The sequence below is a fragment of the Zingiber officinale genome, chromosome 1A, assembly GCF_018446385.1.
Source record: "Zingiber officinale cultivar Zhangliang chromosome 1A, Zo_v1.1, whole genome shotgun sequence".
NCBI classification, from domain to species: domain Eukaryota; kingdom Viridiplantae; phylum Streptophyta; class Magnoliopsida; order Zingiberales; family Zingiberaceae; genus Zingiber; species Zingiber officinale.
Window position 1 is genome coordinate 125,620,107 of NC_055987.1, and position 24,462 is coordinate 125,644,568.

Sequence of the window (24,462 nt, forward strand, 5' to 3'; positions counted from 1 at the left end):
TCATAGCTTCTATAGCACAGTGGTAGTGCGTTTGCTTCGTAAGCGAAAGGTCGCGAGTTCGATCCTCGCTGGAAGCTATTTTTATGTGTAGTTCTGTTATCTTGACTAATACCTTGGTTTTTTTTTTGTAATAATAAATTAGATCCAGTAATAAATTTTCATTTTTTGAAAGCAATATAATTAATGGGATCTAATATTGTTTTGTCAATTATACAAAAAAAACATTTATCTCAGTCAGCTTCTATAGCACAGTGGTAGTGCGTTCGCTTCGTAAGCGAAAGGTCGCGAGTTCGATCCTCGCTGGAAGCTATTTTTATATGTAGTTCTGTTATCTTGACTAATACCTTGGTTTTTTTTGTAATAATAAATTAGATCCAGTAATAAAATTTCATTTTTTGAAAGCAATATAATTAATGGGATCTAATATTATTTTGTCAATTATACAAAAAAAATTACTATTTCGATAGCTTCTATAGCACAGTGGTAGTGCGTTCGCTTTGTAAGCGGAAGGTCGCGAGTTCGACTTTCTCTGAAAGTTATTTTTATGTGTAGTTCTGTTATCTTGACTAATACCTTGTTTTTTTGTAATAATAAATTAAATTCAGTAATAAAATTTCCAAACTATATATAAATATGAATTTGATTTATAAAAGCAATATAATTAATGGGATCTAATTTTTTTTTTGTCAATTACACAAAAAAATATATTATTATGAGATAGAAATATGAATTTAGTTACTTTATTCATCGAGCCAAAAATTTAATAATGAAAATAAAATTAATTTTAAAAAAAAACACTACAATATTGAAATAAGGATATAATATATTTTTTCTTTCTAAAAACAAAGTTTGTTAGGTTTAAAGTTTATCTAAAAAAAATAATCTATAAAAATTAATTATATCATAAGACAGTATTTTTTTTCAGAAAGTACATCTTCCACATAAGTGCATAAAAAACAAAGTTGATGTATCATTGGTGATAATCTGAATCTAAAATAACATCTTATATATCTTACAATTACAAATGGCTAATTATTAGTGTAGTTGATCAAGATATAAGAAAAGACATACTCAAATGTATCAAATTTCAATCCTAAAATCTCATTATGGTAATTAATACTCATGTCTCAACTTTCATACCGTCCCGAGAAAACCTAATACATTGGCTCTAGGTTTTAGATTTAGTGAGGATAGACTTGTAGGTCTCTTCAAATCTCTTTCTTTTAATATATTCTAAGGCAAAGTGAAGCAATGCTAGCCTTTAAAGAACATGAAGCTTCATTCTTATGTTAGCAACTCATTTACCAAAATCACAAAATCTGTCAAAGAGTGTTCAAATCTCAAACCAAAATCTAGTGCCGAGTCGATGCTCGGAGGTTTTCATGGCCGTTAATCACCTGATACAAGAAAAAAAAATCAATCTCTGGATCTTGGGAGCTCGAAACTCTAGAGAAAAGGAATGGTCAATATATACGTTGTTTTCCTTTATTTTTAGGAGAGTTCCATCAGAATTCTCCGGCTCCACCTTTATCGGCCCAGGTTTTACAGTGATGGTCATGTTGCCCTTCACATTAGAAATTAGGGAATAGTTGATGGAATAGTGCAGAGAAAACTATTGAATTAGATAATCACAAGTGAAATATCAAACATTAAAATTGCATTTTTCCAGGCTGCATGTGGTCTATAGGAATTGAACTATTCTATTGCTTATAAATTCTTATACGATAAACATTTCTATATTTAATTGCAAAAGTGAATTTAAAATCTGTAAATTCTGAAAACTTTGTATCAAAATTCATTTTTTATATTTTTCCTAAATAAAGGGTATCAAAATTTATTTGTATTTCATGTTTTTAAATTTCTTCTTTAATTTTAATGCATTTATGACTATGTATAATTAGGAAAGAAATGCAGTTTCAATCGACGCATATGTATAGATCTGTTTTACTACTAAACATACATATATACTCGTTAAACTTGACCAACTTTTACTACAGCTCCATGTGGTTAACGAGTATATATGTATGTTTAGTAGTAAAACAGGTCCTAAGACAGTTAGCCGAGGGTTAAAAGTGATTAATTTGCATGGTGCTCACTAACGGGTGTGACACATTATGCTACGTGGAAGTATTCTATTAAAGGAATAGAACCACTATGATCCAAGTGTCACATGTTAGACTTTTAAATCATGTGTACTAAACAAACATGATCACTTAATAAATCGATTATTATCTCCAGCGGTTCATATTTACTTTAGAGTCTTCTAAATATTCAAAATTATTATTATTCTTCAAAGATGTATATGTTTAAAACCCTATTCACCACTATTTATAAGGACTCATTAAATATTATGGCAAACTATGATAAAATAATCATACCATATAAAATGATATAATATATGCATTTCAATTAATTATAGACATTTAAATTTTACAATATATATGATCTCTTAATTAAGACAAAACATTGTATATAAATAAAATCTTAATATATATATTGATTCTGTCTGGAATCTGAGAAGACGGAACTGTCGTAATGACGTGTCTGGAATGTTGACCGCATCTCCATGTTCGGAGGGTGAGTTGTCTTCTGTATTGACCAAGTCATCAGAAATCCTCTGGTCAACAATACTTGCAACCAATGACCGGGTTGCCCCGGTCCCTGGTACCTCGATGCTCGAGGCGGATCCCACGAATGTATAAGCAGTCGAACAATAGTAGAACAATGAAATGAACGGATAGTGGGTACGGGAACGTACCCTGGCCCCGGGAGGCGCCCTTGGATGGATCGGTAAGTTGGTTGCGAGGCTGATCGAGTCGTCGTGACACTGAAGGGTAGATGAGTGTGAGTCAGCTGAGGAGCCGGATCTGGGAGCGACGACATGGAATCCGATGCAGCACGGATCCAAAAGGCAGCATGTCGGTCGAAATATGACGACGGCTCCTAAGCTGGAATACTACAGCGGCTCGCGCGTATGGACACGGTACACAGGCCGGATAATACCAATAACTCACAATCATAAGAGCGATATGAAACACAACGGCTCGGTGGCTGGAACACAACACAGTGCAAGACACAAGTCACAAAGGTAGAATGCAACAACAATAGCCCGAAGGCCGGATCGACGATGGCTCGAGAGCTGCCTCATCGCTTGATAGGAGTGCCAACAGAGACGATGGTGCTATGCCCCCTCGATGAAGGGCGTGGGTCGGCTGGTGACTATCGTTGGAGGTGGCATCGGAGGGCAGCCTCAGCCACTAGAGGTGGCGGCAGTGGTCGTTGGACTCGACGGCGGTAGAGGCCGCTGGATGCGGCAGAGCTACTGGGAGGGAGAGGACTGCAGACCCCGGATCTGGTCGGCTTCGGAGACAACAAAAGGGGTCGTCAGTGCCAGAGACGGCAAAAGGGCGTCGACCTTAGAGGAGAGGGGAAGTGGCGGCAGGAGGTTACTGGTGGCGAGAGAAAAGGGAGAGCATGGGTGGTGTCGGAGGGCGTGCTGCGTGAGGAAGTTGGCGCCGAGTCCGTCCGGTGATGACGCCAAGAGGAGGAGGAGGGGAGTGGCAGCCGCGTGTGTTCTACGGAGAAGGCGACGTCGATGCGTGAGATGGCTCCGGCGTGCATGAGACAGTGTTGTGAGTGCAAGGGGCCGATCTCGGACTTGGGTGGCGTCGAAGGCAACGAAGACGGCCAAGTCTATGCATCCTCATCCTAGCGGCGGAAAAAGCACAGAGGAAGAAGAAGATCCCCTCTGTGTGAATAGTGTTGCCTTTTAAAACAAAACTCTATTCATGCCAAAAGACCGGAATGCCCCTCTTCTTTTCCTTAATTCCCTTTGGGCCCCTCCCCCAATATATCCACATCACAAGCCTCCCCTTCAAGTCTAGTCGAAGGAGGCGCGAGTCTGACTGACTAGACCAAGCCCAAGGTAAAGCAAAATCGCCCCTAAATGTAAAGTCAGATCACTGGGCATGTCTTATAATGTCCCACGAATAGCGACGAATGGAGAGAGAATGACGATCGTAAAATGCTGACCAGCCCATCTAGAGAATGTCAAGCATTCGACCTAGTTCAAGTGTGTGGTCGAAAGGACGGGTGAGCCATACCAATCGGACGGCTGAGCGATACCAGTAGGACGACTTAGCAAGTGCTGACAAAATGGCGCGCGCTTGGCAGAGTGGCGAGAAAAACGTGTCGATCGAGCGACGAAAAATAGTGCCGAGCGGATGCCACGCAAGCTATCGGGCGAACGCCAACTGAGCGTCCGGGCGAATACCAAACAAGCGATGAGGCAATGCTGGGCGGAAGTGGAGCTCGAAAACTGAGAGGGAGAATAGCCCGCAAAATCAAATGCGCACGGAAATGAAAGTCGTGAGTCGAGCGGGCACATCGCCTGTGAACTGAACGGGAGTATAGCCCATGAATCAAAAGCGCACGTAAGTAAAAGTCATTAGCCGAGCGGGCGCATTGCCCATGAGCTGAACGGGAGTGTAGCCTGGGAATCGAAGACGAACGGAAGTGAAAGTCGTGAGCTGATTGGGCGTAGAGCCTATGAGATATTCTGGTCCGTAACCAATGGGGATACTCTTGTTCGCGACCATTGGAGATAGCTTGACCCCGAACGGGGGAGATAAGCTGCTTTGATAGGCTCCGTGACCAATGAAGATCGCTCGACCTCGACCGGAGGAGATACGAGATCCGATAAGCTGGTCTGAGACCAGTGAAGATGAAGACCGCTCGACCCCGAATGGAGGAGATAGGAGATCTGATATGCTGGTCCGCGACCAATGAAGACCGCTCGACCCCGAACGGGGGAGATAGGAGATCTGATAAGACTGGTCCAAGACCAGTGACGACCGCTCGACCCCAAACGGGGGAGATAAAACATTTGATATGTTGGTCCGCGACCAGTGAAGACCACTCGACCTCGACCGGAGGAGATACGAGATCCGATAAGCTGGTCCGAGACCAGTGAAGATGAAGACCGCTCGACCCCGAATGGGGGGATAGGAGATCCGATATGCTGGTCCGCGACCAGTGAAGACCGCTCGACGGGGAGATAGGAGATCTGATAAGACTGGTCCGAGACCAATGACGGCCGCTCGACCCCGAACGGGAGAGACAGAACATTTGATATGTTGGTCCGCGACCAGTGAAGACCGCTCGACCCCGAAAGAGGGAGACAAGAGATCCGATATGCTGGTCCACGACCAGTGAAGATCGCTTGACCTCGACCGAAGGAGATACTGTTGGTGCGGCTAGCACTAACGATTTAACCTAGGTTTTGATGAATGACAAATAGGTTAAGTTAGTCTTGTTGTTGTCTGACACTTTGATCGAGTGTGCAGGAGAAGTCCAGCTAGGTCGACGGGCTGACCGGATAGCTGGCGAGAAGTCCAAGCGGGTCGACGGGCTGACCGGACGCTTGGCGAGAAGTCCAGCTAGGTCGACGGGCAGACCGGATAGCTGGCGAGAAGTCCAAGCGGGTCGACGGGCTGACCGGACGCTTGGCGAGAAGTCCAGACGGGTCGACGGGCTGACCGGACGTCTGAACAGAGGACGCGTTCGGGAAGGGGACATTAGGCGTCGATCCGGCTTAGATCCATTTCGGATGCCTAAGTCGAGATCGTGACTAGATCCGATCTCGAAAAGACGGAATCTAAGTCATACTCTCTTTATCCATCTGTTGAACTTTAACTATGCTAATAATTTGTTTTACAGGATGTATATTTGCCTCGGACTAACTTTGTTTTGCGGGAAAAGGAGTCTTTCGGAACAAGGTGGTCGGCCTGAGGATCCGGCCGGAGGTCCGGAGGATCAGGCGCCGGAGATCCGGCGCCGAATTTTATCCAGCCAAGTCGCCGCCACGTGAGCATCTTGGTTTGAGCGATTCGTCACCTCAGTGCGGAAGGGATCAGCGCCGGGCATATAAAAGAAGCGCTTCAAAATCAATTTTCCGAGAACTCTTCTCTGCTGGTCTTGCCGCTCGACGTTCAAGTGTGGCGTCAACAACGCCCGACAAAGTGCTCCTCCGGTGTTTATTTGATTTTTCTTTGTCGATTGCTTTATTATTACTAGCATTTCTGTACTTATTTTGTAATCATATTTCGACTTGTTAGTGATTGCCCAACGAAAGTGGTTAAGGACCACGGGCCTTGAGTAGGAGTCGTCACAGGCTCCGAGCCATAAAAACATCTGTGTCTACTTTATTTTTCCGCTGCGTTTATACTGTCTTTTGAATCGATATTCACCCCCATCGAATCTAACGGTCCTACAAGTGGTATCAAAGCCGGTATCGCTTCGATTTGGTGCAACCACCAATCAGACGGGGATTTTTTAACTTTAAAACTGTTGTTTCGTTAACTTAATATTTCTCTAATCAATTTAAATTAGTGCAACACGAATCTAGATTCCTTTCTATGTTTCTCTTCCCGCACTACTAATCCAAGACCAAGTCTTGGGTTTTTTTTGGTTATTTACCTGTGCACAGAATGTCCCAACAAGAAGGATTCAACACAGTGCGACCTCCACTCTTCAACGGGGACGACTTCCCTTACTGGAAGAAGCGCATGGAGGTCTACCTCAAAACAGACTTCGACCGGTGGATGAGCATCACGAGACCCTACAAAATTCCAATGGACAACGCCGAGAATCTAGTGGATCCTCAAGACGGACAGTAGATCTCAAGAAAAAGCATCAACAGAAAATAAGGCAATCAACACTCTAATGCGGATTGACAAGAGAAGAACTGAGCGAGTCGGTCCACACAAAAACGCTAAAGAGCTATGGGACAAGTTGATCGAAATTTAACGGAGCGACGCCAAGGTAACAAAACGAGACCTTCTCTTAAATAAAATTTTTAATATAAAAATGCAGGAAGGTGAAATGGCGAATCAACTACACGCGAGGATCAAGGACATCCTCAACGGGCTCCATGCGATAGGCCACCCGATGGAGAACAGAGACTTAATAAGGTACGCATTAAACGCCTTTCCAAATAATAGTTTGTGGGCATCAATAGTGGATGCCTACAAAATTTCTAAGGATCTTTCTAACTTAAAATTAGATGAGCTTTTCTGTGAATTAGAATTACACGAACAAACTAATGCTAGAGCCGAGAAAGGTATAGCTCTATTTGCAGGGTCCTCCAAAGAAAAGAAAAGCAAGCCCGAATTTGAAGAAGAAGACTCCGAAAACGAAGAACATCGGTGAACTTGGTAAGAAAAATGTTCACCAGGAGAAAGAGGAGTTTCAGCCAAAAGATCGGCTCTCCCTCGTAACAAAAGAGCGTGACTTGCTATGGCAAAAAAAAGGGACATTACAAGAACGAATGCCCAAAACTAAAGTTCGACAAAACCAAAAAGAAAGCACTCAAAGCAACGTGGGACGACTCCTCGGACGAATCGAAGAAGAAGAGCAAACCACCTCGCACTGATGGCCCGCGAGCCGAAACGAAAATGAGTCGGAAGATGAAGGCGGGTCTGAACCCGAAACAAGCCATGAGTCCGTACTCGTTTCCGAAGGCTCGAATGAGGTATATTTTAATTTAAACAAAAAGTTTTTAGAATCATTTCTTGTTTAAATAGTAAATTAACCAAAGTAGAAAATAAAAACAAATTACTTCTTGAGGAAAATCAAAACCTCAAGGAACAATTAAAAAATTCAAATCCAACTCAAGATCTAACACTTGAGGAGGAGAATTTATCATTAAAAATGAAATAAACAATTTAAAGGAGATGTTAGAAAAATTCACAACAAGATCAAAAAATTTAGACTTAATCCTAAATAATCAAAAAGCATGTTATAATAAAACCGGACTAGGATATAAGTCGAATTCAAATAAAACCTTCAAATCATTAATAACCCAATACAAGTCAACCAATCTAGCTTGGGTTCCGAAAGCGTGTCTGACCACGCAAGTAGGACTTAATCAATATTATATACCTAAAGAAAAAATACATTATATAAAATTAAATAAACCAAACCAAAATGCAAAATACAAACCTAAATCAAATTCAAAATCTAAACAGTTTAAAAAACAACAAAATTATCACCAAGTTAACTATAACTATAAAAAGAATCGACACAAGCCTAAAATCAAAACTTAAATTAATGGCCAATAATTCAGGGGGAGGCTCCAGAATAGCTGGCACCTCCAAAACTAACTTACCCGACAGGGTAACCCAAAACTAACAAACCCGGCAGGGCAATTAGAATTAGAGACCAAGTTTAACTTGAATCATGGTATTGGTGAAATTTTTAGATGATAGTACGTTAGGGAAACTTGGGCATCGCATGTCTAGAAAGATATGGTTTCGATCTGGTGCATTTGGCCAAGTGGAACTGACTGAAGCTACCCTTAAACGAATCCTAACCAGTTAGACCAAGATTTAGTACTAAGTTCCGTGGATAGGACTATTCGGAAAACCTCGAAAGGTTGGTTATTTCTAATAATGTCCTTGTGACTCACCAAGCTTAGAAGTTTATCCGAAGAATGCCTATTTGTGGAAATCAAAGCTAAGTCTGAATCTAACACAAGTTAAACCAAAACTCTGTAATCAAACCAATTTCATCTCACAAAATCATAGGATTCCCTGATTGATAATATAGATCAGGTGAGATGAATAAGGCTTAAAAATTAATTTTAAAATTTTAAACTTAAATTAATTTTAAACTTAATTTCTTAATTTTAATTTTAAACTTAAAAATTAATTTCAAAATTTTAATTTTAAACTTAAAAATTAATTTCAAAATTTTAATTTTAAACTTAAAAATTAATTTCAAAATTTAAATTTTAAAAATTATTTTCAAAATTTTAATTTTAAACTTAAAAATTAATTTCAAAATTTTAATTTTAAACTTAAAAATTAATTTCAAAATTTTAATTTTAAACTTAAAAATTAATTTCAAAATTTTAATTTTAAAAATTAATTTCAAAATTTTAATTTTAAACTTAAAAATTAATTTCAAAATTTTAATTTTAAACTTAAAAATTAATTTCAAAATTTTAATTTTAAACTTAAAAATTATTTTCAAAATTTTAATTTTAAAAATTATTTTCAAAATTTTAATTTTAAAAATTATTTTCAAAATTTTAATTTTAAAAATTATTTTCAAAACTTTAATTTTAAACTTAAAAATTATTTTCAAAATTTTAATTTTAAAAATTATTTTCAAAATTTTATTTTAAACTTTCAAATTTTTTTTCAAAATTTTAAAAACTTAAATTATTTTCAAAATTTTATTTTAAACTTAAAATTTATTTTCAAAATTTTAATTTTAAACTTAAAATTATTTTCAAAATTTTAATTTTAAACTTAAAATTATTTTCAAAATTTTAATTTTAAACTTAAAAATTATTTTCAAAATAATTATTTTCAAAATTTTAAAATTATTTTCAAAATTTTAATTTTAAACTTAAAATTAATTTCAAAATTTTAATTTTAAACTTAAAAATTTATTTTCAAAATTTTAATTTTAAACTTAAAAATTTATTTTCAAAATTTTAATTTTAAACTTAAAAATTATTTTCAAAATTTTAATTTTAAACTTAAATTAATTTCAAAATTTTAATTTTAACTTAAAAATTAATTTCAAAATTTTAAATTTAAACTTAAAAATTAATTTCAAAATTTTAATTTTAACTTAAAAATTAATTTCAAAATTTTAAATTTAAACTTAAAAATTAATTTTAAAATTTTAAAACCTAAAAATTTATTTCAAAATTTTAAACTTAAAAATTAATTTCAAAATTTTAATTTTAAACTTAACTTCAAACCTAATTTCAAAAAAAAAAAAAAAAAAAAATTCCCCTCCGGGGCGCCCGGAAGGGTTTCCGGGCGCCCGGAGTCCCCTATAAATAAGGGGCAGCAGGCGCCCCCAACCTTTGCCCCACCAATTCTCACTTTTGCCAAGGTTCACTTTGAACCTCAGTGCGAAAGTACTCTAAATCAAAATTTTCTTGCGGTGAAGACGCTGTTGCGATTCAACCGAGGTCATCAAATCTATATTTTTCGATGGCTCCTCGGTAAATAAAATACTTCCCCTCTCTAAAATCTTATTAGAATTTGTCTTCTCAATTTTTTTCTTAGAATATTCTTTTATTTATATACAGTAGGAAACGAACAAATACTGGTGCTGGACCCTCCAATACTAGTACAGACCCTAGGTTTCCCACAGACGAACTTAGGATTAAGTTTGAATCCACCATTTATAAGGCCATTAGAACTACCTGCATAGATAGATCGTTCTTTCTAAGGTCATGTCCCTCTGCTTTAGAGGTTATAGGCCACTATAACTTAACGAACCTTGTCGAATGTACCAGTCCAATAAACATAAGTCTGTGTGCCAAATTTTGCAATAACCTAGTAAAAGTAGACGATTTCACCTATACCACTAGGGCAGCAGGCACTGATATCGTATTTTCCCCTACGACTATCCGAGAGTTTTTAGAGTTGCGTCCATCTACTTGCTCCTTTTTGTGCTATCCTCCGAGGGATCTACCGTTCGAAGATCCCTACTCACATATTACTCTCGATACGATTTATTCGTATTTTTTTGGGGGAGAGAGAGATCCCACTGTGACACAGTTTAGGTCAGTAGAACTTCGAGTCCAGGACTACGCTCTTTATAGGGTTGTAGTCATTTGCATTTTACCACTGACTACTCGGGACATCGCTGTGATGCGCCCATTCCATTCGTTCTTACTTTATGCCCTGATTCATAGGTTAGACATTGACATCAGCCTAGATATCTTCTCCACCATCATCTATTCAGCTGGATTTGTGACTGACAGTCGAGTCCATATGCCATTTGGTCACATTCTGACAGCCTATATGTCCTCGTTGCACATTGATGTCACTAGGGGAGACGTTGCCCATATGAACGAGTTCGATGTTATAGCCGCTCGGAACTTTTCCCTAGTCGGCATCCATATAGATAGAGATGACGGGACTATGTCTTGGCGGAGGGGGCACAGACCAGCCCGATCCACAGGTGGACGAGTTCATGCTCGCACTATTTTCGGAGGAAGCCGCACCGGCTCCACCACCACCCCCAGCTCGAGCACCACGACACGCTCCCCGCACTCTAGCCGACCGTATGACCGGACTAGAGAGAGCTATGGCGAGTCTCCAGCAGGAGAACTCTGATTTTCATCGGGACATACGGCGAGAGGTTGCCGAGTTACGAGCTGCCGGAGACACCCGACACACTGAGCTGATGGCACTTCTTCGATCCTTGGGATCTGGACCACCCCCTTCATCATCTCAGTAGCTTTAGTGATGACCTACTTCTGTAGCTACACTACTTGTAAAATATTTTGGATTTATCTAGTGATATTTCAGACCTACATTGATTATGTTCTATCTCGGTAGACTATAATTTTTCTAAAAACTAGTTTTTTTAACTTATAAGTTAAAACTGTATGTTTTCAAAAACTTACCATTTTTAGATTTTCAAAAACAGTTTTGGCCTTAGACTAGTTTTGAATCCTTAGAAAGCATGTACCCATAGGACTAGTTTTTGAGCATCTCACCAACACTCTAGGTTTACCTTGCTTGTGTTTGACAAACATAGAAAGGGGTGAGATGCATAGGCCAACTGTCTGGACTTAAGATGCTTATTTCAGTGTATCAACATAAGTCTGGACGTTAAATACAACTCAGATATTAATCAGATTAAAGTTAATCAGTCAAGTCAAAAAACTGACTGCTTGTAATCAACTTAATCTGACTAACCATGTGAAAGCTACTATCTTCTGATAGCTAGTTAGTACCTAATTGGTTAGACAGCTGGTTAAAGTTAAATATCAAGTTCAGGGGGAGAATTAACTCAAATTTTGTGTGTTTGAAAAATGCCTTTTAAAACCTAACCTATGTTTGAACATTGATTTACAAAATTTAAATTTAACTAAGTATTTGAAAAATGTGAAAGTTTGATCCCACCCAATTTTCAAACCTGATTTGAAAAATTAACTATTTCCAAATTTAGCCTTTATCAAATTAGCCTTAAAAATTAATTTTGGAAAAAAAATTTATTTCTTGAAAAATTATTTAATTTTTGCTTTGTTTTGAAAAATCGAAGTTGAAAAATTTACCTTTTTGAAAAGTAGATGTTACTTAAACATAAAAAGTAAATTTGAAAAACCTATTCCACACGCTTGAGAGTCAACTTGACTATTTTTTGACTTGGTGTTAAAAATTACAATTTTATCTTTCAAAATTTGATTACCTGTTACAGTAACTCTTCACTATGATTATTTACCTTTGTTCATTTTTTTTTTATGAATGCCAAAGGGGGAGGAGGGTTAGGTGGTTAAGTTAGCTAAACCAATTTGAAAACACAAACTAACTTTAAAACCACACAAATGCATGTTGTTTCTTGCATATGCTTTCACTAACTTAACCAGGTTGTCATTCCATCAAAAAGGGGGAGATTGTTAGTGCGGCTAGCACTGACGATTTAACCTAGGTTTTGATGAATGACAAATAGGTTAAGTTAGTCTTGTTGTTGTCTGACACTTTGATCGAGTGTGCAGGAGAAGTCCAGCTAGGTCGACGGCCGACCGTGTAGCGGAGAGAAGTCTGCGGTCGACGGGCTGACCGGACGCTTAGCGAGAAGTCCTAGGTCGACGGGCCGACCGGATAGTTGGCCAAGCAGGTCGACGGGCCGACCGGACGCTTGGCGAGAAGTCCAGACGGGTCGACGGGTTGGAGGTCGGGTAAGTCACTGGAGGAGTGATCCAGTGACGCGTTCCGGGAAGGGACATTAGGCGTCGATCCGGCTTAGATCCATTTCGGATGCCTAAGTCGAGATCGTGACTAGATTCCGGTCTCGGAAGGACGGAATCTAAGTCATACTCTCTTATGTTGAACTTTAACTGTGCTAACATTTGTTTTTTCTATATGTATATTTGCCTCGGACTAACTTTGTTTTGCAGAAAAGAGTCTTTCGGAACAAGGTGGTCAGGCGCGGATCAGGCCCGGAGGTCCGGCGCCTGGGCGAATTTTATCCAGCCAAGTCGTCGCCCGGGAGCATCTTGGTTTGGCGATACGTCACACTCCGTGGCCGGAAGGGATCCAGCGCCGGGACAGATATAAAGAAGCCCAGCGGGGCTTCAAAATCAATTTTCCGAGAACTCTTCTCCGCCGTCTTGCTCGGCGTTCGTGCGACGTCAACAACGCTCCGACAAAAGTGCTCCTCCGGTGTTTATTTGATTTTTCTTTGTCGGTATTGCTTTATTATTACTAGCATTTCCTGTTCTTATTCTGTAATCATATTTCGACTTGTTAGTGATTGCCCAACGAAAGTGGTCAAGGACCACGGGCCTTCGAGTAGGAGTCGTCACAGGCTCCGAACGAAGTAAAAACATCTGTGTCTACTTTATTTTTCCGCTGCGTTTATACTCGTCTTTTTTGAATCGATATTCACCCCCCCCCTCTATTGAATCTAACGGTCCTACAGATACGAGATTCGATAAGCTGGTCCGAGACCATGAAGATGAAGACCACTCGACTCCGAACAAGAGAGATAGGAGATCTGATATGCTGGTCCGTGACCAGTAAAGACCGCTCGACCCCGAACGGGAGAGATAGGAGATCTGATAAGACTGGTCCGAGACCAGTGATGACCGCTCAACCTCGAACGGGGGAGATAGAACATATGATATGTTGGTCTGCAACCAGTGAAGACCGCCCAACCCTGAATGGGAGAGATAAGAGATCCGATATGCTGGTCTGCGACCAGTGAAGACCGCTCGAACCCGAACGGGGGAGATAGAACATCTGATATGCTGGTCCACGACCAGTGAAGTGCGCTCAACCCTGAATGGGGGAGATAGGAGATCCGATGGTGGAGACCTGAGTTTAAGGTCGTCGCTCGACCGTTGGTGGAGACATGGGTTTAACGTCGTCGCTCGACAATTTAATGAAGACTCGGGTTTAAAGTCACCGCTCGACCGTTGGTAGAGACCTGGGTTTAACGTCATCGCTCGACGATTTGATGTAGACTCGGGTTTAAGGTCGCTGCTCGACCGTTGGTGGAGACCAGGGTTTAACATCGTCGCTCGACGATTTGATGCAGACTCGGGTTTAAGGTCGCCGCTCGATCGTTGGTGGAGAGCTGGGTTTAACATCGCCGCTCGACGATTTGATGCAGACTCAGGTTTAAGGTTGTCACTCGACCGTTGGTGGAGATCTTGATTTTACGTCACCACTCGACGATTGGATGTAGACTCGAGTTTAAGGTCGCCGCTCGACCGTTGGTGGAGACATGGGTTTAACGTCGTCGCTCGACATTCTTCATATGGGTTTATAGTCGCCGCTCGACTTCTAGAGCCTATGACTCTAATATAACTCAAACCCGGTCGATCGGCGCGGGAGTCTCTAACTTTGAGCTCGTGGCTCTAATATGATATAATCTTGACTGATCGACACGGGAGTCTTCGACATTGAGCACGTGACTCTAGCATAATATAATCCCGGCCGATCGTCACGGGAGTCTTCGACATTGAGCGCACGGCTCTAACATAATATAATCTCGGCCAATCGGCACGGGAGTTTTCGACATTGAGCCCGTGGCTCTAACATAATATAATCCCGGTTGATCGTCACGGGAGTCTTCGACATTGAGCCCGCGGCTCTAACATAATATAATCCCGGTCGATCGGCACGGGAGTCTTCGACATTGAACCCGTGGCTCTAACATAAAATAATCTCGGTCGATCGGCACGGGAGTCTTCGACATTGAGCCCGTGGCTCTACTATAACATAATCCCAGCCGATCGGCACGGGAGTCTTCGACATTGAGCTCGCGGCTCTAACATAATATAATCCCGGTCGATCGACATGGGATTCTTCGACATTGAGCCCGTGGCTCTACTATGATATAATCCCAGTCGATCGGCATGGGAGACATTGAGCCCGTGACTATGATATAATCCCGGTCGATCAGCACGGGAATCTTCGACATTGAGCCCATGGCTCTACTATAATATAATCTCGGCCGATCGACACGGGAGTCTTCGATCGAGGAACTAAGGCAGATCCTATGACCGAAAGAGAAAATATAACGGAAAAACTGACCTGTCGACCAGCAGAGGATTTGACTCAATTCCTCGACTCCCAAAGACTCGTGGAGTGAGGAGAATATAATATGCTCGTCGAAACCCACCAAGGTCATGAGTATAACAGAATTTTTCGGAATCGTTCATCTTCACGTTCCAGATCAGGCGAAGTTCCCACAGACGGCGCCAATATGATCCTTTCGGGAATATGAGAAGACGAAACTGCCGTAATGACGTGTCTGGAATGTTGATCGCATCTCCATGACCCAGAGGGTGAGTTGTCTTCTGTATTGACCAAGTCATCAGAAATCCTCTGGTCAACAATACTTGTAGTCAGTGACCGGGTTGACCCCGTCCCTGGTACCTCGATGCTCGAGGCGGATCCCATGAATGTATAAGTAGCCAAACAATAGTAGAACAATGAAATGAATGGATAGTGGGTACGTGAACGTACCCTAGCCCCGGGAGGCGCCCTTGGATGGATCGGTGAGTTGGTTGCGAGGCTGATCGAGTCGTCGTGACACTGAAGGGTAGATGAGTGTGAGTCAGTTGAGGAGCCGGATCTGGGAGCAACGACATGGAATCCGATGCAGCACGGATCCAAAAGGCAGCATGTCGGTTGAAATATGACGACGGCTCCTAAGCTGGAATACTACAGCGGCTCGCGGGTCGGGACACGGTACACAGGCCGGATAATATCAGTAACTCACAATCATAAGAGCGATATGAAACACAACGGCTCGGTGGCTGGAACACAACACAGTGCAAGACACAAGTCACAAAGGTAGAATGCAACAGCAGTAGCCCAAAGGCCGGATTGACGATGGCTCGAGAGCTGGCTCATCGCTCGATAGGAGTGCCATCAGAGACGATGGCGCTGTGCCCCCTCGACGAAGGGCGTGGGTCGGCTAGTGACTATCGTTGGAGGTGGCATCGGAGGGCAGCCTCGGCCACTAGAGGTGGCGGTAGTGGTCGTTGGACTCAGCGGCGACCGCTAACGGCGGTGGCAGAGGCCGCTGGATGCGGCAGAGCTGCTTGGAGGGAGAGGACTGCGGACCCCCGATCTGGCTGACGTCGGAGATGACAAAAGGGGTGTCAGTGTCGGAGACGGCGAAAGGGGCGTCGACCTAGGAGGAGAGGGGAAGTGGCGGCGGGAGGTTACTGGTGGCGAGAGAAAAGGGAGAGCATGGGTGGCGCCGGAGGGCGCGCTGCGTGAGGAAGTTGGCGCCGAGTCCGTCCGGTGGCGACGTCGGGAGGAGGAGGAGGGGAATGGCAGCTGCGTGTGTGCTACGGAGAAGGCGACGCTGATGCGTGAGATGGCTCCGGCGTGCATGAGACAGCGTTGTGAGGGCAAGGGGTCGGCGTCGGACTTGGGTGGCGTCGAAGGCAACGAAGACACCCAAGCCCGTGCATCCTCATCCTGGTGGCGAAAAAAACACGGAGGAAGAAGAAGATCCCCTCTATGTAAACAGTGTTGCCTTTTAAAACAAAACCCTATTCATGCCAAAAGATCGGAATGCCCCTCTTCTTTTCCTTAATTCCCTTTGGGCCCCTCCCTCAATATATCTGCATCACAAGCCTCCCCTTTAAGTTTTGTCGAAGGAGGCGCGAGTCTGACTGAATAGACCAAGCCTAAGGTAAAGCAAAATCGCCCCTGAATGTAGAGCCAGATCACTAGGCATGTCTTATAATGTCCCACAAATAGCGACGAATGGAGAGAGAATGACGATCGTAAAATGTTGACCAACCCATCTAGAGAATGTCAAGCGTTCAACCTAGTTCAAGTGTGTGGCCAAACAGACGATTGAGCGATACCAGTCGGGCGACTTCGTAAGTGTTGACAAAATGACGCGCGCTTGGCAGAGTGGCGAGAAAAATGTGTCAACCGAGCAGCGAAAAATAGTGTCGAGCGGATGCCACGCAAGCTATCGAGCAAATGCCAAGTGAGTGCCCGGGCGAATACCAAATGAGCGATGAGGCAATGAAGGGTGGAAGTGGAGCTCGAAAATTGAGTGGGAGCATAGCCCGTAAAATCAAATGCGCACGAAAACGAAAGTCATGAGCCGAGCGGGCGCATCGCCTGTGTACTGAACTGGAGTATAGCTCATGAATCAAAAGCGCACGTAAGCAAAAGTCATTAGCCGAGCGGGCGCATCGCCCGTGAGCTGAACGGAAGTGTAGCCCGGGAATCGAAGACGCACGAAAGCGAAAGTCGTGAGCTGAGCGGGCGCAGAGCCTATAAGATATTCTGGTCTGTAACTAATGGGAATACTCTTGTTCGCGACCATTGGAGATAGCTTGACCCCGAACGAGGGAGATAAGTTGCTCTGATAGGCTCCGTGACCAATGAAAATCGCTCGACCTCGATCGGAAGAGATATGATATCCGATAAGCTGGTCAGAGACCAGTGAAGATGAAGACCACTCGACCCCGAACGGGGGAGATATGAGATTCCGCGACCAGTGAAAACCGCTCGACCTCGAACGGGGGAGATAGGAGATCTGATAAGACTGGTCTAAGACCAGTGACGATCGCTCGATCCCAAACGAGGGAGATAGAACATTTGATATGTTGGTCCGTAACCAGTGAAGACCGTTCGACCTCGATCGGAGGAGATATGAGATCTGATAAGCTGGTCCGAGACCAGTGAAAATGAAAACCGCTCGTCCCCGAACGAGGGAGATAGGAGATCCGATATGCTGGTCCGCAACCAGTGAAGACCGCTCGACCCCGAACGGGGAAGATAGGAGATCTGATAAGACTGGTCCGAGACCAATGACGACCGCTCGACCCCGAACGGGGGAGATAGAACATTTGATATGCTGGTCCATGACCAGTGAAGACCGCTCGACCCCGAACGGGGGAGACAAGAGATCCGATATGCTGGTCCACGACCAATGAAGACCGCTCGACCTCGACCAGAGGAGATACGAGATTCGATAAGCTGGTCTGAGACCAGTGAAGATGAAGACCACTCGACCCCGAACAAGGGAGATAGGAGATCCGATATGTTGGTCCGCGACTAGTGAAGACCGCTCGACCCCGAACAAGGGAGATAGGAGATCTGATAAGACTGGTCTGAGACTAGTGACAACCGCTTGACCCCGAACGGGGGAGATAGAACATCTGATATGCTGATCCCGACCAATGAAGACCACCCGACCCAAAACGAGGGAGACAAGAGATCCGATATGCTGGTTCGTGACCTGTGAAGACCGCTCGACCCCAAACGGGGGAGATAGAACATCTGATATGCTGGTCCGCGACCAGTGAAGACCGCTCGACCCTGAACGGGGGAGATAGGAGATCCGATGGTAGAGACCTGGATTTAAAGTCGCCGCTCAACCATTGGTGGAGACCTGGGTTTAATGTCGCCACTCGACGATTTGATGAAAACTTGGATTTAAGGTCGTCGCTCGACAATTGGTGGAGACCTAGGTTTAACGTCGTCGCTCGATAATTTGATGCAGACTCGGGTTTAAGGTCACCGCTCGACCGTTGGTGGAGAACTGGGTTTAACGTCGCCGCTCTACGATTTGATGCAAACTCAGGTTTAAGGTTGCCGCTCGACTGTTGGTGGAGACCTAGATTTAACGTCACCACTCGTATCGTAGACTCGGGTTTAAGGTCACCGCTCGACCGTTGGTGGAGACCTGGGTTTAACGTCGCCGCTTGACAGTCTTCACATGGTTTTTTATAGTCGTCGCTCGACCTCTATAGCCTATGACTCTAATATAACTCAAACCCGGTCGATCGACGCTGGAGTCTCTGACTTTAAGCTCATGGCTCTAATATAATATAATCTCGACCGATCGGGACGGGAGTCTTCGACATTAAGCGCGCGACTCTAACATAATATAATCCCGATCGATCGGCACGGGAGTCTTCGACATTGATCGTGCGGCTCTAACATAATATAATCTCGCCCGATCGGCACGGGAGTCTTCGACATTGAGCGCACGGCTCTAACATAATATAATCTCGGCTGATCAGCACGAGAGTCTTCGACATTGAGCCCGTGGCTCTAACATAATATAATCCCGGCCGATCGGCACGGGAGTCTTCAACATTGAGCCTGCGGTTCTAACATAATATAATCCCGATCGATCAGCACGGGAGTCTTCGACATTGAGCCCGTGGCTCTAACATAAAATAATCCTGACCGATCGGCACGGGAGTCTTCGACATTGAGCTCGTGGCTCTACTATAATATAATCCTTGCCGACGACATGGGAGTCTTCGACATTGAGCTCGCGGCTCTAACATAATATAATCCCGGTCGATCGGCACGGGAGTCTTCGACATTGAGCCCGTGACTCTACTATGATATAATCCCGGCCAATCGGCACAGGAGTCTTCGACATTGAGCCCGTGACTCTACTATAATATAATCCCGGTCGATCGGCACAGGAGTCTTCGATCGAGGAACTATAGCATATCCTATGACCGAAAGAGAAAATATAACGGAAAAACTGACCTGCCAACCATCAAAGGATTTGACGCAATTCCTCGACTCTCAAATACCCGTTGAGTGAGGAGAATATGATATGCTCGTCGAAACCCACCAAGATCATGAGTATAATAGAATTTTCCGACGTCGTTCATCTTCACGTTCCAAATCAGGCAAAGTTCCCACAGACGGCGCCAATATAATCCTGTCGGGAATCTGAGAAGACGGAATTGTCGTAATGGCGTGTCTAGAATCTTGACCGCATCTCCATGACCCGGAGGGTGAGTTGTCTTTTGTGTTGATCAAGTCATCAGAAATCCTCTGGTCAACAATACCTACAGCCAGTAACCGGGTTGACCCGGTCACTAGTACCTCGATGCTCGAGGCGAATCCCACGAATGTATAAGCAACCGAACAATAGTAGAACAATGAAATGAACGGATAGTGAGTACGAGAACGTACCCTGGCCCCGGGGGGCACCTCGGATGGATCAGTGAGCTGGTTGTGAGGCTGATCGAGTCGTCGTGACACTGAAGGGCAAATGAGTGTGAGTCAGCTGAGGAGCCGAATCTGGGAGCAACGACATGGAATCCGATGCAGCACGAATCCAAAAGGCGGCATGTCGACCGAAATATGACGACGACTCTTGAGCAGGAATACACAACGGCTCGCGGGTCGGGGCACGACACGTAGGCTGGATAATACCAGTAACTCACAATCATAAGAGCGATATGAAACACAGCGGCTCGGTGGCCGAAACACAACACAATGCAAGACACAAGTCACAAAGGTAGAATGCAATAGCAGTAGCCCGAAGGCCGGATCGACGATAACTCGAGAGCTGGCTCATCGCTCGATAGGAGTGCCAACAGAGATGATGGTGTTGTGCCCCCTTGATGAAGGTCGTGGGGCGGCTGGTGACTGCCATTGGAGGTGGCATCAGAGGGCAGCCTCGGCCACTAGAGGTGGCGGCGGTGGCCGCTGGACTTGGCGGCGGCGGCAAAGGCCGTTGGATGCAGGAGAGCTGCTAGGGAGGGAACGGACTCCGGACCCCCGATCCAGCCGACGTCGGAGATGACAAAAGGGGGCGTCAGTGCCGAAGACGGTGAAAGGGGCGTCGGCCTCGGAGGAGAGGGGAAGTGGCGGTGGGAGGTTGCTGGTGGCGAGAGAAAAGGGAGAGCATGGGTGGCAGTGGAGGGCGCGCTGCATGAGGAAGTCAGCGCCGAGTCCGTCCTGTGGCGGCGCCGCGAGGAGGAGGAGGGGAGTGGCAGTCGCATGTGTGCTACGGAGAAGGTGATGCCGATGCGTGATATGGCTCCGGCGTGCATGAGATAGCGTCGTGAGGGCAAGGGGTTGCCGGCGTCGGACTTGGGTGGCGTCGGAGGCAACGAAGACGGCCAAGTCCGTGCATCCTCATCCTAGCGGCGGAAAAAACACGGAGGAAGAAGAAGATCCCCTCTGTGTGAACCATGTTGCATTTTAAAACAAAACTCTATTCATGCCAAAAGATCGGAATGCCCCTCTTCTTTTTCTTAATTTCCTTTGGGCCCCTCCCCCAATATATCCGCATCATATATGTCATGTAATAAGGAAAGATTTGTAATCAAGATAAAATATTTCTAACATCTCATTCTTTGATTAAGCAGGGAGATTTGTCATGAGTAATATGGGATCATCATATTAAGATATCATTCATCTCCTTTAGGTGAAAAGTTGTATCAATGAACAAATTAGGAGATTGTAAAAAAATAAAATAATTCATCTTTGAAGTGGTTCACTTGCAACAATCATAGGTGAAAAGTTGTATCAATGAACAAATTAGGAGATTGTAAAAAAATAAAATAATTCATCTTTGAAGTGGTTCACTTGCAACAATCATACTTGAAAGCACCCATTTCAGGAGCTAAGATTAAGAAATAAAGTCAATATCTGATGTAGGATCAATCAAGGAGACCTCCCAAACTTCAAAGATCATAACTTTTGTAAGATATTATTTGACTTGAAACGAAGCTAGTTTAGAGACCTAAATTTGTTAATGGTGGAACCTGTGACTATCAAATTTAAAATTTGAAAAATAACATTCAGTGTCTTTTCAGAGCCTTTGAATATCTGTTTTATTATTTTTGACATTTTAGGTATTTTTGACAGTTTTGCCTATTATGAGTAAGAGTTTGTCTATATGAGTGTATGTTTAACTGTTTGAGGAATTATCCTTGATTATTAAATAAATTTTTTTTAAAAAAAAATCCTTGAGGACAACGATTTCTTTTATTGTCTTTTTCTCAAATTCTTTTTCTCGTCCATCTGTAAGATAATCATTATCTTATTCAACATCAAAATCGTAGGAAGTATTAATCTCTAGGTCTGCTAGATGCACCTTTAATCTCTAGGTCTTAGTTAGTGTAAGAAAAGGTGATTTAATTGCTATGAATATTCCATGTGATATGACCTTGCATGAAGTTTAATTAATGGATAAGGTCTACACAACTAATTCCAAACAATTGGGTTCAGAACTAGCATGGCTTGACGACGTTGATTTTATGATCTATTTTGAATATAAACTTTAATTTCAAGTTGTCTCCAGTAGATAGTTGCAAATTATTGTGGAAATGATAGGTGCTTGCAAGTATAACTCATTCTACGGAGTCTAGCTAAAACCAAGAATTAGCACAGATAACTTATTCCATTGTTCTTATAAAACCACAGTCATTATAGTCAACAAACATATGCATCACTGATTTTAAAATTTGGAATCATTAAACATGCCTAAGATGAAAATCAAAGTAGTGTAGCATCAAAAACACTAAAACCACCATCATTATTTTTTTCAAATCTCAGTTGCAGCGTTTTTTTTTGAGAAGCGGATCTAAGAATGTTAACTGTCTGAATGAGTCTTTATTAGTTCTTCCTAATTTAATCTGATGATCGATGAAAAAATTTCATGAGCCAATCTGATCACCTAGAATTAGTTAATTTGAAGAATTAGATATCTAACGCCAACTAAAAAAATTAAATACTAAAACCAAACATTTTACCTGAATCCTTCCTTCATATGAGATCAATGCCCCACCTTTAACATCAGACAACGTTTTAGGTGTCACCTGAACACAGACACACGCAGAAATATTAATGCATGTCCTAGACACAGTAATTCTCAGAAGAATAAGCCCATACCTCCATACAATACTCGTTCTGATTGTTAATCAAACGGTTCAAGATTTCTAGCAGACAAAACATTCTTTTGTGAGGCAGTGGAAATCAAATTTAGATAAGATAACACGACTAAGGTAATAGCAGGCATACTGATGTCAACAATAGCACCCAAGTTAATTATCTGAATTTGCAACAAAGACATATTCCTTCCCCTGAGGAAAACCATGCATAATATACTTTAACAAATAGACAAAAAATGAACTGGTCAATAAGTAGCAAACTGAAGCAATAGCTAACCAATATTAGTTTGTCATCTGGGTTGGCAGTTGCAAACCTGTAATAATAAGGCATCAAGCATCTCCACGTGCCTGATTTCACTCATCAAATTTTTTTCATCTGTCTAATTTTACTCATTAAGACTTTTCATCTGTCTAACTTCACTCACTAAGACTTTTCATCTGTCTGGCTTCACTCACCAAGGCTTTCACCTAGCTTCACTCACTAGGATTTTCTCACTGTCCGACTTCACTCACCGGGACTTTTACTTGTCTAGCTTCACTCACTAGGTCATTCACCTGGCTTTACTCACCAAAATTTTTTAACTGCCTAGCTTCACTCACTAGGTCTTTCACCTGACTTCACTCACCAGGATTTTCAACTGCCTAGCTTTACTCACTAGGTCTTTCACTTGCCTAACCTCCAGTTAGGACTTTTCCAGTCAAGTATCTGATCAACCCTTTGACCTAGTTAACTCTTCTTCACATCAAACTAGTCAAACCTTGACCAGAAGGGAATTGCTCCAACAATCTCCCCAATCAAACGATTGCTCCTGCAATCTCCATATATTGTCAAACATCGAAACCTAAACATCAAGACTCAAGTTGAGTCAATTCAAGCTCGAGTCAACTCAAACTCAATCAACCTGATCAACCTTGACCAAGGGATATTGCACCAACAACTATTTTTAAATTATTTTCAAAAATTTACAAATTCTAGGGTAAAATTTCTTTTCTAACATTTTCTCAAAATTCCCTTATTTTTAGAATTTTCAAAATTAATTTTTGCCCTAGTCTATATCAACTCCATAAAAAGCATGTTCCTATAGATTTAGGACTTGAGCATCTCACCAATACATTAGGGCTACATTGTTTGTGTATTGCCAAACATAGGAAGAGGTGAGATGCATAGGTAGATTGTCTAGACTTAAGATACTTATATCAGTGCATCAACATAAATCTGGGCATTAAATACCAAATTCATAGTAATCAGGTTAAGTAATCCAGGTTAATAAACACTAACTAGATAAAAAATTTAATCTGACTAACCAAATGAACATTGTTATCTTCTGATAATTTGTTAGTAACTAACGGTTAGACAATCAAGAATAATTTATAGTTGATTAGATTAATTTGAAATAATATCAGATTAAGGGGGAGAACATTTAAAAATGACTTTCAAATCTTTACTTTGAATAGATATTTCTCAAAAATATTTTTTTAATATTTCTAAAAGATATTTTTCGAAACCACACCTATACTTTTCAAAGTTCTATTTTTGAAAATCCTTTTTACACATTTTAAAATATCCAATATTTTACAAAATTATGATGATTAGTGAAAATCGATTATTTTAAATTTTATAAATGAATTTTAAACAAAGTTAAAAAGTATTCCTTGAAAAAAATTTTCATAAAACCTATTTCAAAATTTCCTTAATTTTTTTTATGATTAAAGCATTTTCAAAATATTTATAACTTTCCTATCCAAAGTATTTTAAAAAGTTAGTGCACGTTGAAAAT

At 42.2% G+C, this 24,462-nt stretch overlaps 2 non-coding genes across 2 annotated transcripts; both read left to right on the forward strand.

Annotated features, from left to right (window-relative positions):
• The first annotated feature begins 5 nt into the window (after window positions 1–5).
• Window positions 6–77, forward strand: TRNAT-CGU. Its single transcript has one exon. It is a non-coding gene; the product is annotated as a tRNA-Thr (tRNA).
• A 160-nt stretch (window positions 78–237) lies between these two features.
• TRNAT-CGU lies at window positions 238–309 on the forward strand. Its single transcript has one exon. It is a non-coding gene; the product is annotated as a tRNA-Thr (tRNA).
• Window positions 310–24,462: the final 24,153 nt, after the last annotated feature.